Source organism: Apium graveolens, chromosome 3 (assembly GCF_009905375.1).
Source record: "Apium graveolens cultivar Ventura chromosome 3, ASM990537v1, whole genome shotgun sequence".
In the NCBI taxonomy this organism is placed as follows: domain Eukaryota; kingdom Viridiplantae; phylum Streptophyta; class Magnoliopsida; order Apiales; family Apiaceae; genus Apium; species Apium graveolens.
The window spans coordinates 146823887-146834009 of NC_133649.1; positions in this window are offsets into that span (position 1 = coordinate 146823887).

Here is a 10123-nt window from a genome sequence, read left to right on the forward strand (position 1 = left end):
TGAAAATTGTAAAAGAAAATTCATGAAAAATACCAGAAAATTCCTAAAATTAGGGAAAAAGGTAAGAAAATAATAGGGAATAAAATAAATCCTGAAGCTATGTTCAAGGCAAATCGTTGTAGATGTGTAGGTCACTCCACACTTTACGTCAAAACGATACCCTGTAAGGGAACGAATGAACTTAACTTCTGCGAGATCTTCTATGATTTCCCAGAAGTTGGGGGGAAAATGATAGGGAATAAAATAAACCCTGATTGCGTAATTGATATCACATTAATTGTATTGAAATTGGGCTGGTTGTTAAGCCCATTAGAAGAGGAACAAGCCCTTGTTAGGGACCCAAAAATAGCCCAGGAGTATAATTGGTGTTAAAATTAATTAAATCAGATACGATCCAATGACGAAGCCCAGTTAGAGAGGGTCCAAAATCCTGAATATTAATTAATTTCGTAATTAATTAATAAGGGATAAAACAGCTGTCAAGATAAGTCCCAATGAGGATATAAATCCTTGTAAATTAGCCTCCAAGGGACCTAATAGGATAAGGAGTCAGTTTCCTACTTCCTAGGACTCCAAAGTCCATTCTAATTCAGAGACTTGTCCACCAAGTCTCCTAACCCTAGTCCAATTCAAGGACTCCCAACATCTATATAAGGGGTCTCACCCCCACCAATCAGAACTACGTTTTTTGGCTTGATTCTCTAATTCACAGAGATACGTAGAATCTCGTAAAGGCAGAATTAAGCTACGAAACACGAGAGCAGCCATTAAAGGCCTTGAGCTCCTGATTTTAGTATTAAATACAACAATTAATATATCTTAAGTTTTTATCCATAACAGTATCTTCCAGCAAAGAGACTTGGTTTTAAGGAAGATTGAGGCATCGGGAGTCGGGGAGAGAGGAAAGCTAGCCCCTAACTGGGAAGGACCTAATAAGGTCAGGAAGACATTAGGACGAGGAACCTACAAGTTGGAGACCCTGAGCAGTGACAAAGTTCCCCGCACTTGGCACGCTTCAAACCTGAAGGTTTATTATGTTTAGGACGTTTGTGATATGTTCCTAGTACTTAGTATTAAGTTTATGAATAAGGTCGACGAAACCATCTTATGTAAGGGTTGAACCCATTTTTCAGAGATATTATCTATTTATGCAAGTTTATTTATATCATCTTGTCTACCAATTTATTTAAATATGAACATCTAAAGAATGCAAGTCTCGAAGGACCAAATGCCGAAAATAAAAGACAAGTATGAAATGAAATCAGATAGAATGCATAGATAAAGATCCCGAAGGATAATAAGTTAAGTCTCGAAGGACTAATAGGGTACAAATCAATATAATCCGAATAAACAAAGTCTGCAAATATAGCCGCATGCGGCGACCAAATCCATGCAAGGCCATAAAAATCACTCTTCACAAGAGTCCTCCTCCTTGCCATTCCCCGCTCCCTCATCCTCTTCATCAGCTGAACCTGCCTCAGAGGAGGAGTTGCTGCTCCCGGCAACCGACTCCTTAAGTTTCCCATAAAGGGCTGCTTTGGAGCTGGGACTACCCAAAGGGGCCTTACCCTTAGAACCCAAACCCCCGTGGCTTGAACTAGATTGAGACCACATGTAGGAAGTCTCATGCACAGACCCGGAGGCCTTCCCAGATGGATCCATAATAGGTAACTCCTAGGGTCAAGTGAGGAGACTCAGGTCGACCACGCCAGAATACATGCCATGAACATTTTTGACTCCCCTCTTCCAACCTAAATCCAGGTTAACAGGATGCATCTCATCGTCATGGTCATCCATCATCTGAGTGAATGCTGAGGATCTATGACATGAGTCCAAGAGCTATTTCCACTCCTTATTCATCTTCTCCGCCTCTTTAGAGCACTTCCTCTCTAAGGCGGCAATTTTTCCCTGCACTTGATGAGTTTTAGACTCCCACTCGCCCGAAGAGATCTTTATCTTGTTCATAGAGTTCTGCAACACTGCATAGTCGTTTTTCATCTTTATACTCTGAGTAGAGGACGCCGAGAAGTAAGCATTAGCCTGACAAGAAATATATAGAGTTATAAAAAGTTTAAGTCAGAAGGGTCGAGTCCCCAACAAACAAGGCCTTGGCCGACCAGACACCCCTGGCCTGCAGAGGGTCCTTCCCCTAGGCCGACCAGGATAAAATGGGGCCTTTTTGGCCGAGCAGGACCCCTGATAGGGATGGTTCCTATAAAAAATGTATGTTCTAAAAGAAGTGCACTTAAACGGAAATTTATACAAGTTGAAATGTACTTGATACAAGGCTTGAGCCCCCAGCATCTCGTCTTCAAGTAGTTTCTAACCAGAGGAGACAAACAGAAGGTCGGGAGGAGTAACACAGTTCTTCGACCACTCGAGGGCTAGGCCCGGACTACTGAGCACAAAATCGTTGGTGGATATGCCCCAAGAAGGTTCCCAAGGGATTTTTGCACTCCCGTCAAAATCTTTGGCCCTCTTCTTGTTAGATCCAGATGCTTCAAGGAAAGCAGGAATCTTAGGGAAACGGTTAACTTGCTTGGCTACATACCAAGCCATCCTTCCCATGACCATGTCGCTTTTGTCGGCCATAACATCAAGAGCCTCAACAGTTGAAACAAGATGAAAGGAAGACATATATAAGAATAAACTTGCACAAAGTTGAAGTAAAATAAAAAAATACCCTCTTTAGAGAGGCTGCTAATGCCAGCCTCAAAGAGCTTAGTTTCTGTGATGAACTCCCAATAGGGGGTTCTCCCATCATCATCAATAAAGAGGTCATGGGCAAGAAGCTCGGCATCTGAAAGGTGAAGGATGTAGTGGGAGCTATCAACGGGACTACTAAAGTCGCGTCTGAAGTATGCCCCCATGTCTCCCTCTTTCTATTATAAGAGTACAAACTTCTTATTCTAGTTGTGGATTGAGTCATGAAGAGAACTCGTGTTCACTATGTGAGGAACATGAGGCCTATGTTGTATAACAACCCAACCAGGCCTGTTCAAAGGAGAAGCTTTATCATAAAAATGCTTCGGAATATTTTTATGCTCAATGAGATGCCCAAGTCACTGTACCTCATTATGAAGAGAATCATAAAAGCCCACCTGTTGGGGTAAAGCTGACATGGATGGATCTTGAGCTCGGCAAGGAGCCTCGGGATAAGAGGGTATAGTGGAAACCTTAGCCCGAACTTTAGGGTTTCCTTGTACACAAATAGTCTCTAGGGGATGAGGTTACAAGTCCTCTCACTAGGCTTACCCTCTATACATTCGGTCCAAGGGTAACTCGACCGAATCTCTTCAACATCCCCTTCATGAAGCATACGCTTGTGGTGGAACGCATCAAGATGGACATGGAAGATCTGCTAGGACCTTGACCTAGAGACATCTTTGAAGAACTTGAGAAAAGTTAGGAGCTTCTAAAAAATTTGAGAGAAATTGAGAAGTTGAGAAATGAAAGTGTGAATGAAAATGAGCACTTTTTATCCTCTTTTATAGGAAAAAAGCTACTTGCTACAACATGTTGTAAATCTGCTTGGTTCGCGTTAGCAGGTACCTCTCGAAAAAACACTGGAAGATGGTGGAGAAAATGATGTTGAGCGTCACTTATCGTATCAGTCCCCAAAAAAAGCCTAACTGAGGCTATACATAAGTCATTAGTCTTAACTGAGGGTTGATTACACTAATCACCATAATTAGAAAAGCCTATAAAGATTAGAGCAAGATTAGGTTCTTAGCTGAACAAGTTTCGTGAAGACCAGAGTATTCACAAGTACGAGAACAAAACGTTCTCCTCGGGACTGATCAGGCTACCCTGCAGGAGGCCCTAAGGCCTACCAAGAGCAGTCCTGGCTGACCAGGATACAAGTGGAGCCTTTTTGTCCAACAAGGAGTCTCTATAGGACAAATCTGAGGTCTTCTGAAGGTTTCCGGTGGCCCTCCTGTAATTGTTTTTGAAAATTCATAAAAAGGTTAACCACTAACGGAAACAAGTTTCGTGAAGCCTAGGACGTCCACGAGAATGAGTTTCATACAGATCAGAGCCTCAGCAAGAACAAGTTCCGTGAAGCTTAGAGTGATCACAAAAATAAGTTTCATGAAGAGTAGAGCGTTCACCGTAGCAAGTTCTAAGAACTTTTCCTCTCGGCCGACCAGATCTCCGTGAGAGTGGCCCCAAGTCCTACCAAAAGCAGGCCTGGCTGACCAGGCTATAAATGGAGCCATTGTGGCTGACCACGAGCCTCTGTAGGATAGACCTGAGGCCTTTGGAAGTTGTTCCGGAGGCCCTCCTGTGAAATTTCTTGAAAATTTCTCGGAAAGATAAACTCTCAGCGGAAACAAGTTTCGTGAAGACTAGAACGTCTACGAGAACAAGTTCGTTGGAGTACAGAACATCCTGTAAAACAAGTTCAATGGATTACAAGACATCCTGTAGAACAAGTTCAATATAGTATAGAATGTTCAGTAGAACGAGTACAGAACGTTCAGAAGAATGATTACAGAACGTTCACTTAAACAAGGATTTAAGAACCTCAATGGACTCTAGGACCACCATGAGATTAATTCCATGGATGATCAAGAATAAGAAATCCTAGCATAATACACGAAGGGCTTGAGTTCGGATAGAAGGTTCTGCAAAAAAATTGGGATAACCGCCCCTTGCCAGCAGGGGACAGAAGGTTCTGCCCCTAGCCGACCAGACTTGGTCGAGCATAATACATGGGGGCCTTGAGGCCGAGCAGGACCTCCTGTAGGCTGGTCCAGGGGGTCCTGCAAAATTCCGCCGACCCCTTGCGATTTTTTTTGCAAATATAGGGGAAAATGGAGAAAATTCAATTTTTTTTAAAAAAAATCAGGATTTAAAGATTAGCTCGGATCAGGGCTAATTAGTGAGATTTAGCCCCGATTGGGGCCAATTAGTGTATATTACACATAATTAACCCGGATTAAGGGGAATCGGTGACTTGTGTGATTAAATTAGCCCCGATTAGGGTCGTTTAATATATTTACTCACGTGATTTGTGAGAATTAGGGATAATTAGTGTCTTATGCATACTAATTAATCTCGATTAGCCCCAATTAGGGAAGATTAGCCTTGAGTAAGGCCAATCAACGCACTAGCTTAAAATTAGGCTCTTTTGAGCCTAGTTAGCAGTTTATACATGGAAACTAGCCCCGATTAGGGCTGATTAGCCCCGATTAGGGTCTATTAGCAGCTTTCACCCTATAATTAACCTTGATAAAGGTTAAGGGGTGATAAGTGCTCGCTTTTTAGTCCCAATTAGAACCGTTTAGTGTTAAACAATATCCAGTTAGCCTGTGCCAAGGCCTTAAGTGTGTATACTCACACTATATAAGTCGTTGTAAACACGTAGGTCGCTCCACACTTTACGATAAAACGGCGATACCCAGTAAAGGCCGATACCCATGAAGGGACGATACCCATGAAGGACCTACACCCATGAAGGGCCGATACCGGAGAAGGGCCAAAAGTACCCCGAGTCGTGAACAGACCATTATAACTTCCACGAAAACTCGAGCAGTATTCCCGGAAGTTGGGGGAAATGATATGGATAGAAAATACATCCTAAATACACATTAAATGTCACATTAATTACACTTAGGCTTCTTGACCAAGGTCCAGTATAGACCTGTCTGGTCTAAGCTCATAGAAAAATCAAGACGGGTTTAGGGTTTAGGGTTTAGGGTTTGCCATGTAGTCAAGGTCCACCAGCAGAGGTCGTCAAGGTTCATGAACATGAGTTGTTCATGGGCTAGGACCAATACGGCTGGAAGAGCAGAGATATATGTCCAAAACAGACTCAAAGTCCCACACAAAAGGTCCTGGAGTTTCTTCCCTTATAGGACTTCTAATTACCATATAAGTTTTAGACTTGTCCACCAAGTATCCCAATACAAGTCTAACCCTAGACTCACATATCCACCAGACAGAGATACGTAGGCATCTTGCAAGGATCGATAGTCCCAAATGCGAGAGCATCCACTAAAGCTCGAAGCTCATAAACCCTAGAATTAATTACTAACGCATTCTAGTTTATATTTCACAACATTCTTTATAAAAAGTCACATAATAACCTCTGGCACAGATTTGACTCACATTGATCAAATTATGCTTAAGTCCTGCAACTAGAGCTATATTTTGAATGATGATATTTCCAAGTTTGATTTTTCCATATCCAAAGTTTTTCCTAAGTTGTCATCTACATAAGAAACACTTGGGTCAGCCTCCTTAAACTCTGATAGCAGGGATTTATTTCCAGTCATGTGTCCTAAACATCCGTTGTCTAAAACTAGATAATTTTTTTGTTATCCTGCAATTAGATAAATAATTAATTAGTGTTTTTAAGGACCAATACTTTCTTGGATCCTTTGTCTTTTTTAAGTTTGTTAACATTTGCAAAAGAAGAAATTATATCAGATTTGATGCTAACATTCTTAATATCATAGTGTACACATGCAGAAGCAACTTTTGTTTTTTCAAAGAGGGTTTCTGTTCATAATAATCATAATACAAACTGTGATACTCTTTACATGTAAAAATTGAATGTCAAACACTAACACAAAGAAAACAAGGATTATTTGGTTTATATCTAAATGTTCTATTCCTAAACTCTAACTTAGGAGGAACAATATTTATCCCTTTATTCTTCCTGCAAGCAACAAAAAGATGATTAATACTACCATGGTTTAAACATGCCTTTCTAGGTTCATTAGGAATATGTTTCTATTTGTTCTCCTTATTGACACCTACTTTCTTATTTCTGCTCTTTCTAGGTTGTTTCTCCTTGTTTTTCATTTTCACTTCCTTCAGCTTTTGCTTAAGCTGTTTTTGAGTCATTAAACCAACATTTACTGACTTGGTGTGAACTTACTCACACTTATCAATTTTTAAGTTTGACTTAGGTGCTAAAGTTTAACCTCTTTCATTTACTGACTTAAAAGCATTGACATTTAAATAAACTTTATAGGTCTTAATCGACACTTGTTCAGTTTTACCTTTTTATCAGTATTTATTGGTTTAATTTTCTTAGATTCTTTTTCAGTTACATCATCAGAATTAAATTCTTTAGCATAACCTAATCCTGATCCCCAACAACCACTTTCTAATAAACCCTGAGTTGTTTTATTGAATTAGCCCAAATCTTAATAACCTCTCTTTCTTTAGCTAATTCTTTTTCAAGATATGGATGCTTTTCTAATAGTTTTTCTTTAACATTCAAATAATCATCTCTTTCTTTTTTAGTTTCTAGAATGAAAATTAACTCAGCTTCCAGGTGATCATTCCTTTTCTTTAGGTTAGAATTTTCAGTTCTAATCCTATCATTTTCAAGGGTTTGATCCCTATAACTAACTTGCAGTATTTTCAGAAATAGTCTTAATTCACATATATCATCAGTATCAAAAGCAAGAGTGGTTTGAGGTACCTTCATCTCAGTAGTCTCAACCTTACTTTCAGCATTTGCCATGAGAGCATAATTGACATCCTCATCAGATTTTGATGTATCTTCCCATTCTTCTTCTTTGTAATCAAGGCTTATTTCTTCCCAGTCTTTGGATTCTTACAGTCAGCTATAAAGTGTCCAACTCTATCACAACTGTAACACTTTATCTTTGACTTGTCAATCTTTCCAGCCTTTAGTTTCTTCTCATTAGAATTTCTTATGTAGTTCCTTCTATCAGAGTTTGAGGAACTAGAGTTTTTCCTACATACCTTTTTTCCTTTTTTTGAAGTCTTTGAAGACCATGTGCTTGAAGCTTTTCACCAACAGAGCAGCCATCTGTTGAATTTCTTCATCATTGCCATGATCACTTTTAGTTTCTGATTCATTATTAGAGTTTGAGTCATTATTAGAGTTTAATGACTCAGTATTAGACTTTGCAATCATAGCCTTTTTTTTGGAATGGCTTTTTCTTCCAGCTTTTTCCTAGGTTTCTCTTCAACCTTGAGTGCAACCTGTCTTGCTTCTTTGCTCTATCTCCAGTTCATGAGTCTTTAATATACCATAAATCTCATCTAAAGATGTTTTATTAAGATCATAGTTGTCCCTTATTGATGTGACTTTCAAGTCCCACTTTTCAGGGAGTACAAGAAGAAACTTCAAGTTATAATCTTCTGAATCATATTCTTTATCAACCAGTGATAAGTCATTCAATAGATTTTGAAACCTGTTATAGATTTTAGACAAGGACTCATCAGCCTTTGAGTCAAAGTGTTCATACTTCCGAGTGAGTACTTTCCTTCTATTCTTCTTGATAGCAGTGATTCATTGACACTTGACCTCCAAAGTGTCCCAAATCTCCTTAGTTGTTTTCCATCCAATAACTCTATTGGACATGACACTATCAAGACTGTTATGAAAAAGATGTCTAATTTTTGCATCTTTCATGATAGATGAAAGAACCTCATGAGTATAATCATTCTTTTCTTTGTCAACCATCTTTTCTTCTTGACCAGCAACAGCAAAAACAAGCTTCATGGGCCTGTGAGGACCATCATAAATCATGTTCAGATATTCAGGATTTGTTGCTTCCAGACACATGGCCATCTTCATTTTTATAAATTAAATATTCATGAACCTTCAAAATTGGAACCTTGATAACCTCGTATCTACTCATGTTATGGATAATTTGATTTATGGCTGGTGGTGGTGAGGGATTTTGTTGAGCTTCTTTGTCTACCATTATTGATTTTTTTGTGGATCATAAACTGTTTTGTATCAACAGCAAGCTCTGATACCAATTGTTAGGCCTTTAATCAACTGTAGTGTGAGGTGAATACAGTTTAAACACTCAAATCGAATTACAAACTCAACAAAAATAATAGTTTTTATATTAATGGATAGGGGTGTTCATGGTGCGGTTTGGTGCGGTTTTTAACATTAACCGTAGCCAAACCAATACATGTGGTTCGGTTTGGTTAATTGCTATTAACCGCCACAAAACCATTTAAAACGGTTTTTCGGTTTCGGTTAACCATTCTTCGGTTTCGGTTTTTATTCGGTTTTTAATACATTTTTTATTTGTACGATTTTTTGTTGGTAATTTGTTGGATAAAAAAATAACATCAAGTTAAATGATAATATTACATTAATCACCAAAGATTTATCACTTTAGAATTCGTTAAATAAAATTGATATATTTCATAAAGTTATTTTTTGAATGTATAATTCATATTATCTTAAATAAATATGATAAAAATATAACTTCACAAAAATGAAAAAAAAGTATATATCAAAACATATGATAAAATTGATTATATATATATATTAAAAAAATTATGATTTAAGAGTATTTACATATTAATCTTAATTAGTTTATGGTATTATACTATACAATTATACTAATGTTCAGTAAATATTTATGGTATCTTATCATACTAATGTCAAGTAAATATTTAATTAATAAAATATTATAACTGATTTATGATAATATATATGTATATATACATAATATTATATATATATATATATATATATATATATTATAGCGGTACGGTTAATTTCGGTTCGGTTTTGATTAAAAACCGGAACTGAAACCGCACCGCTAATTCGGTTTTTGTCGGTTCGGTTTTCTTCAGTTTTTTTAGAGGTTTGGTTTTTTTCGGTTTGGTTTATTGGTTTTTTGGTTATTTTTTCGGTTTCGGTTTTTTCTGCTCACCCCTATTAATGGATAAAAACTGATTACAATACTCTCTCAAAGGATGAACATATATCCTTGAAAGCTGCTAGGTTATAAGAATGATCTATCAATTTGTAACCAACACCTAAAGTATAAACCTAACTCGTGCTTGTATACTGCATAGCTACACAATCAATCTAGAATATGTATTACAACAGAATAAGGAATCTTAATACATATCCATCTATTATTTGCTATAAATACAAAAAGTCATACACTGACATATCTCTGCAAATCTTTCTTCCTTTGATATTTCCTGATTTCCAGTTTGATAGATACTGATGTGAATAAATACTGATGACTAATAGTGATCAACAAATACTAATGATAAATGTTGATGACGTCATCTCTGTCAAATTCCGATATCAAATATTGAATGGAAAACTCTGATAGTTAAATACCGATATCATCAATTTCTTTTAACATTT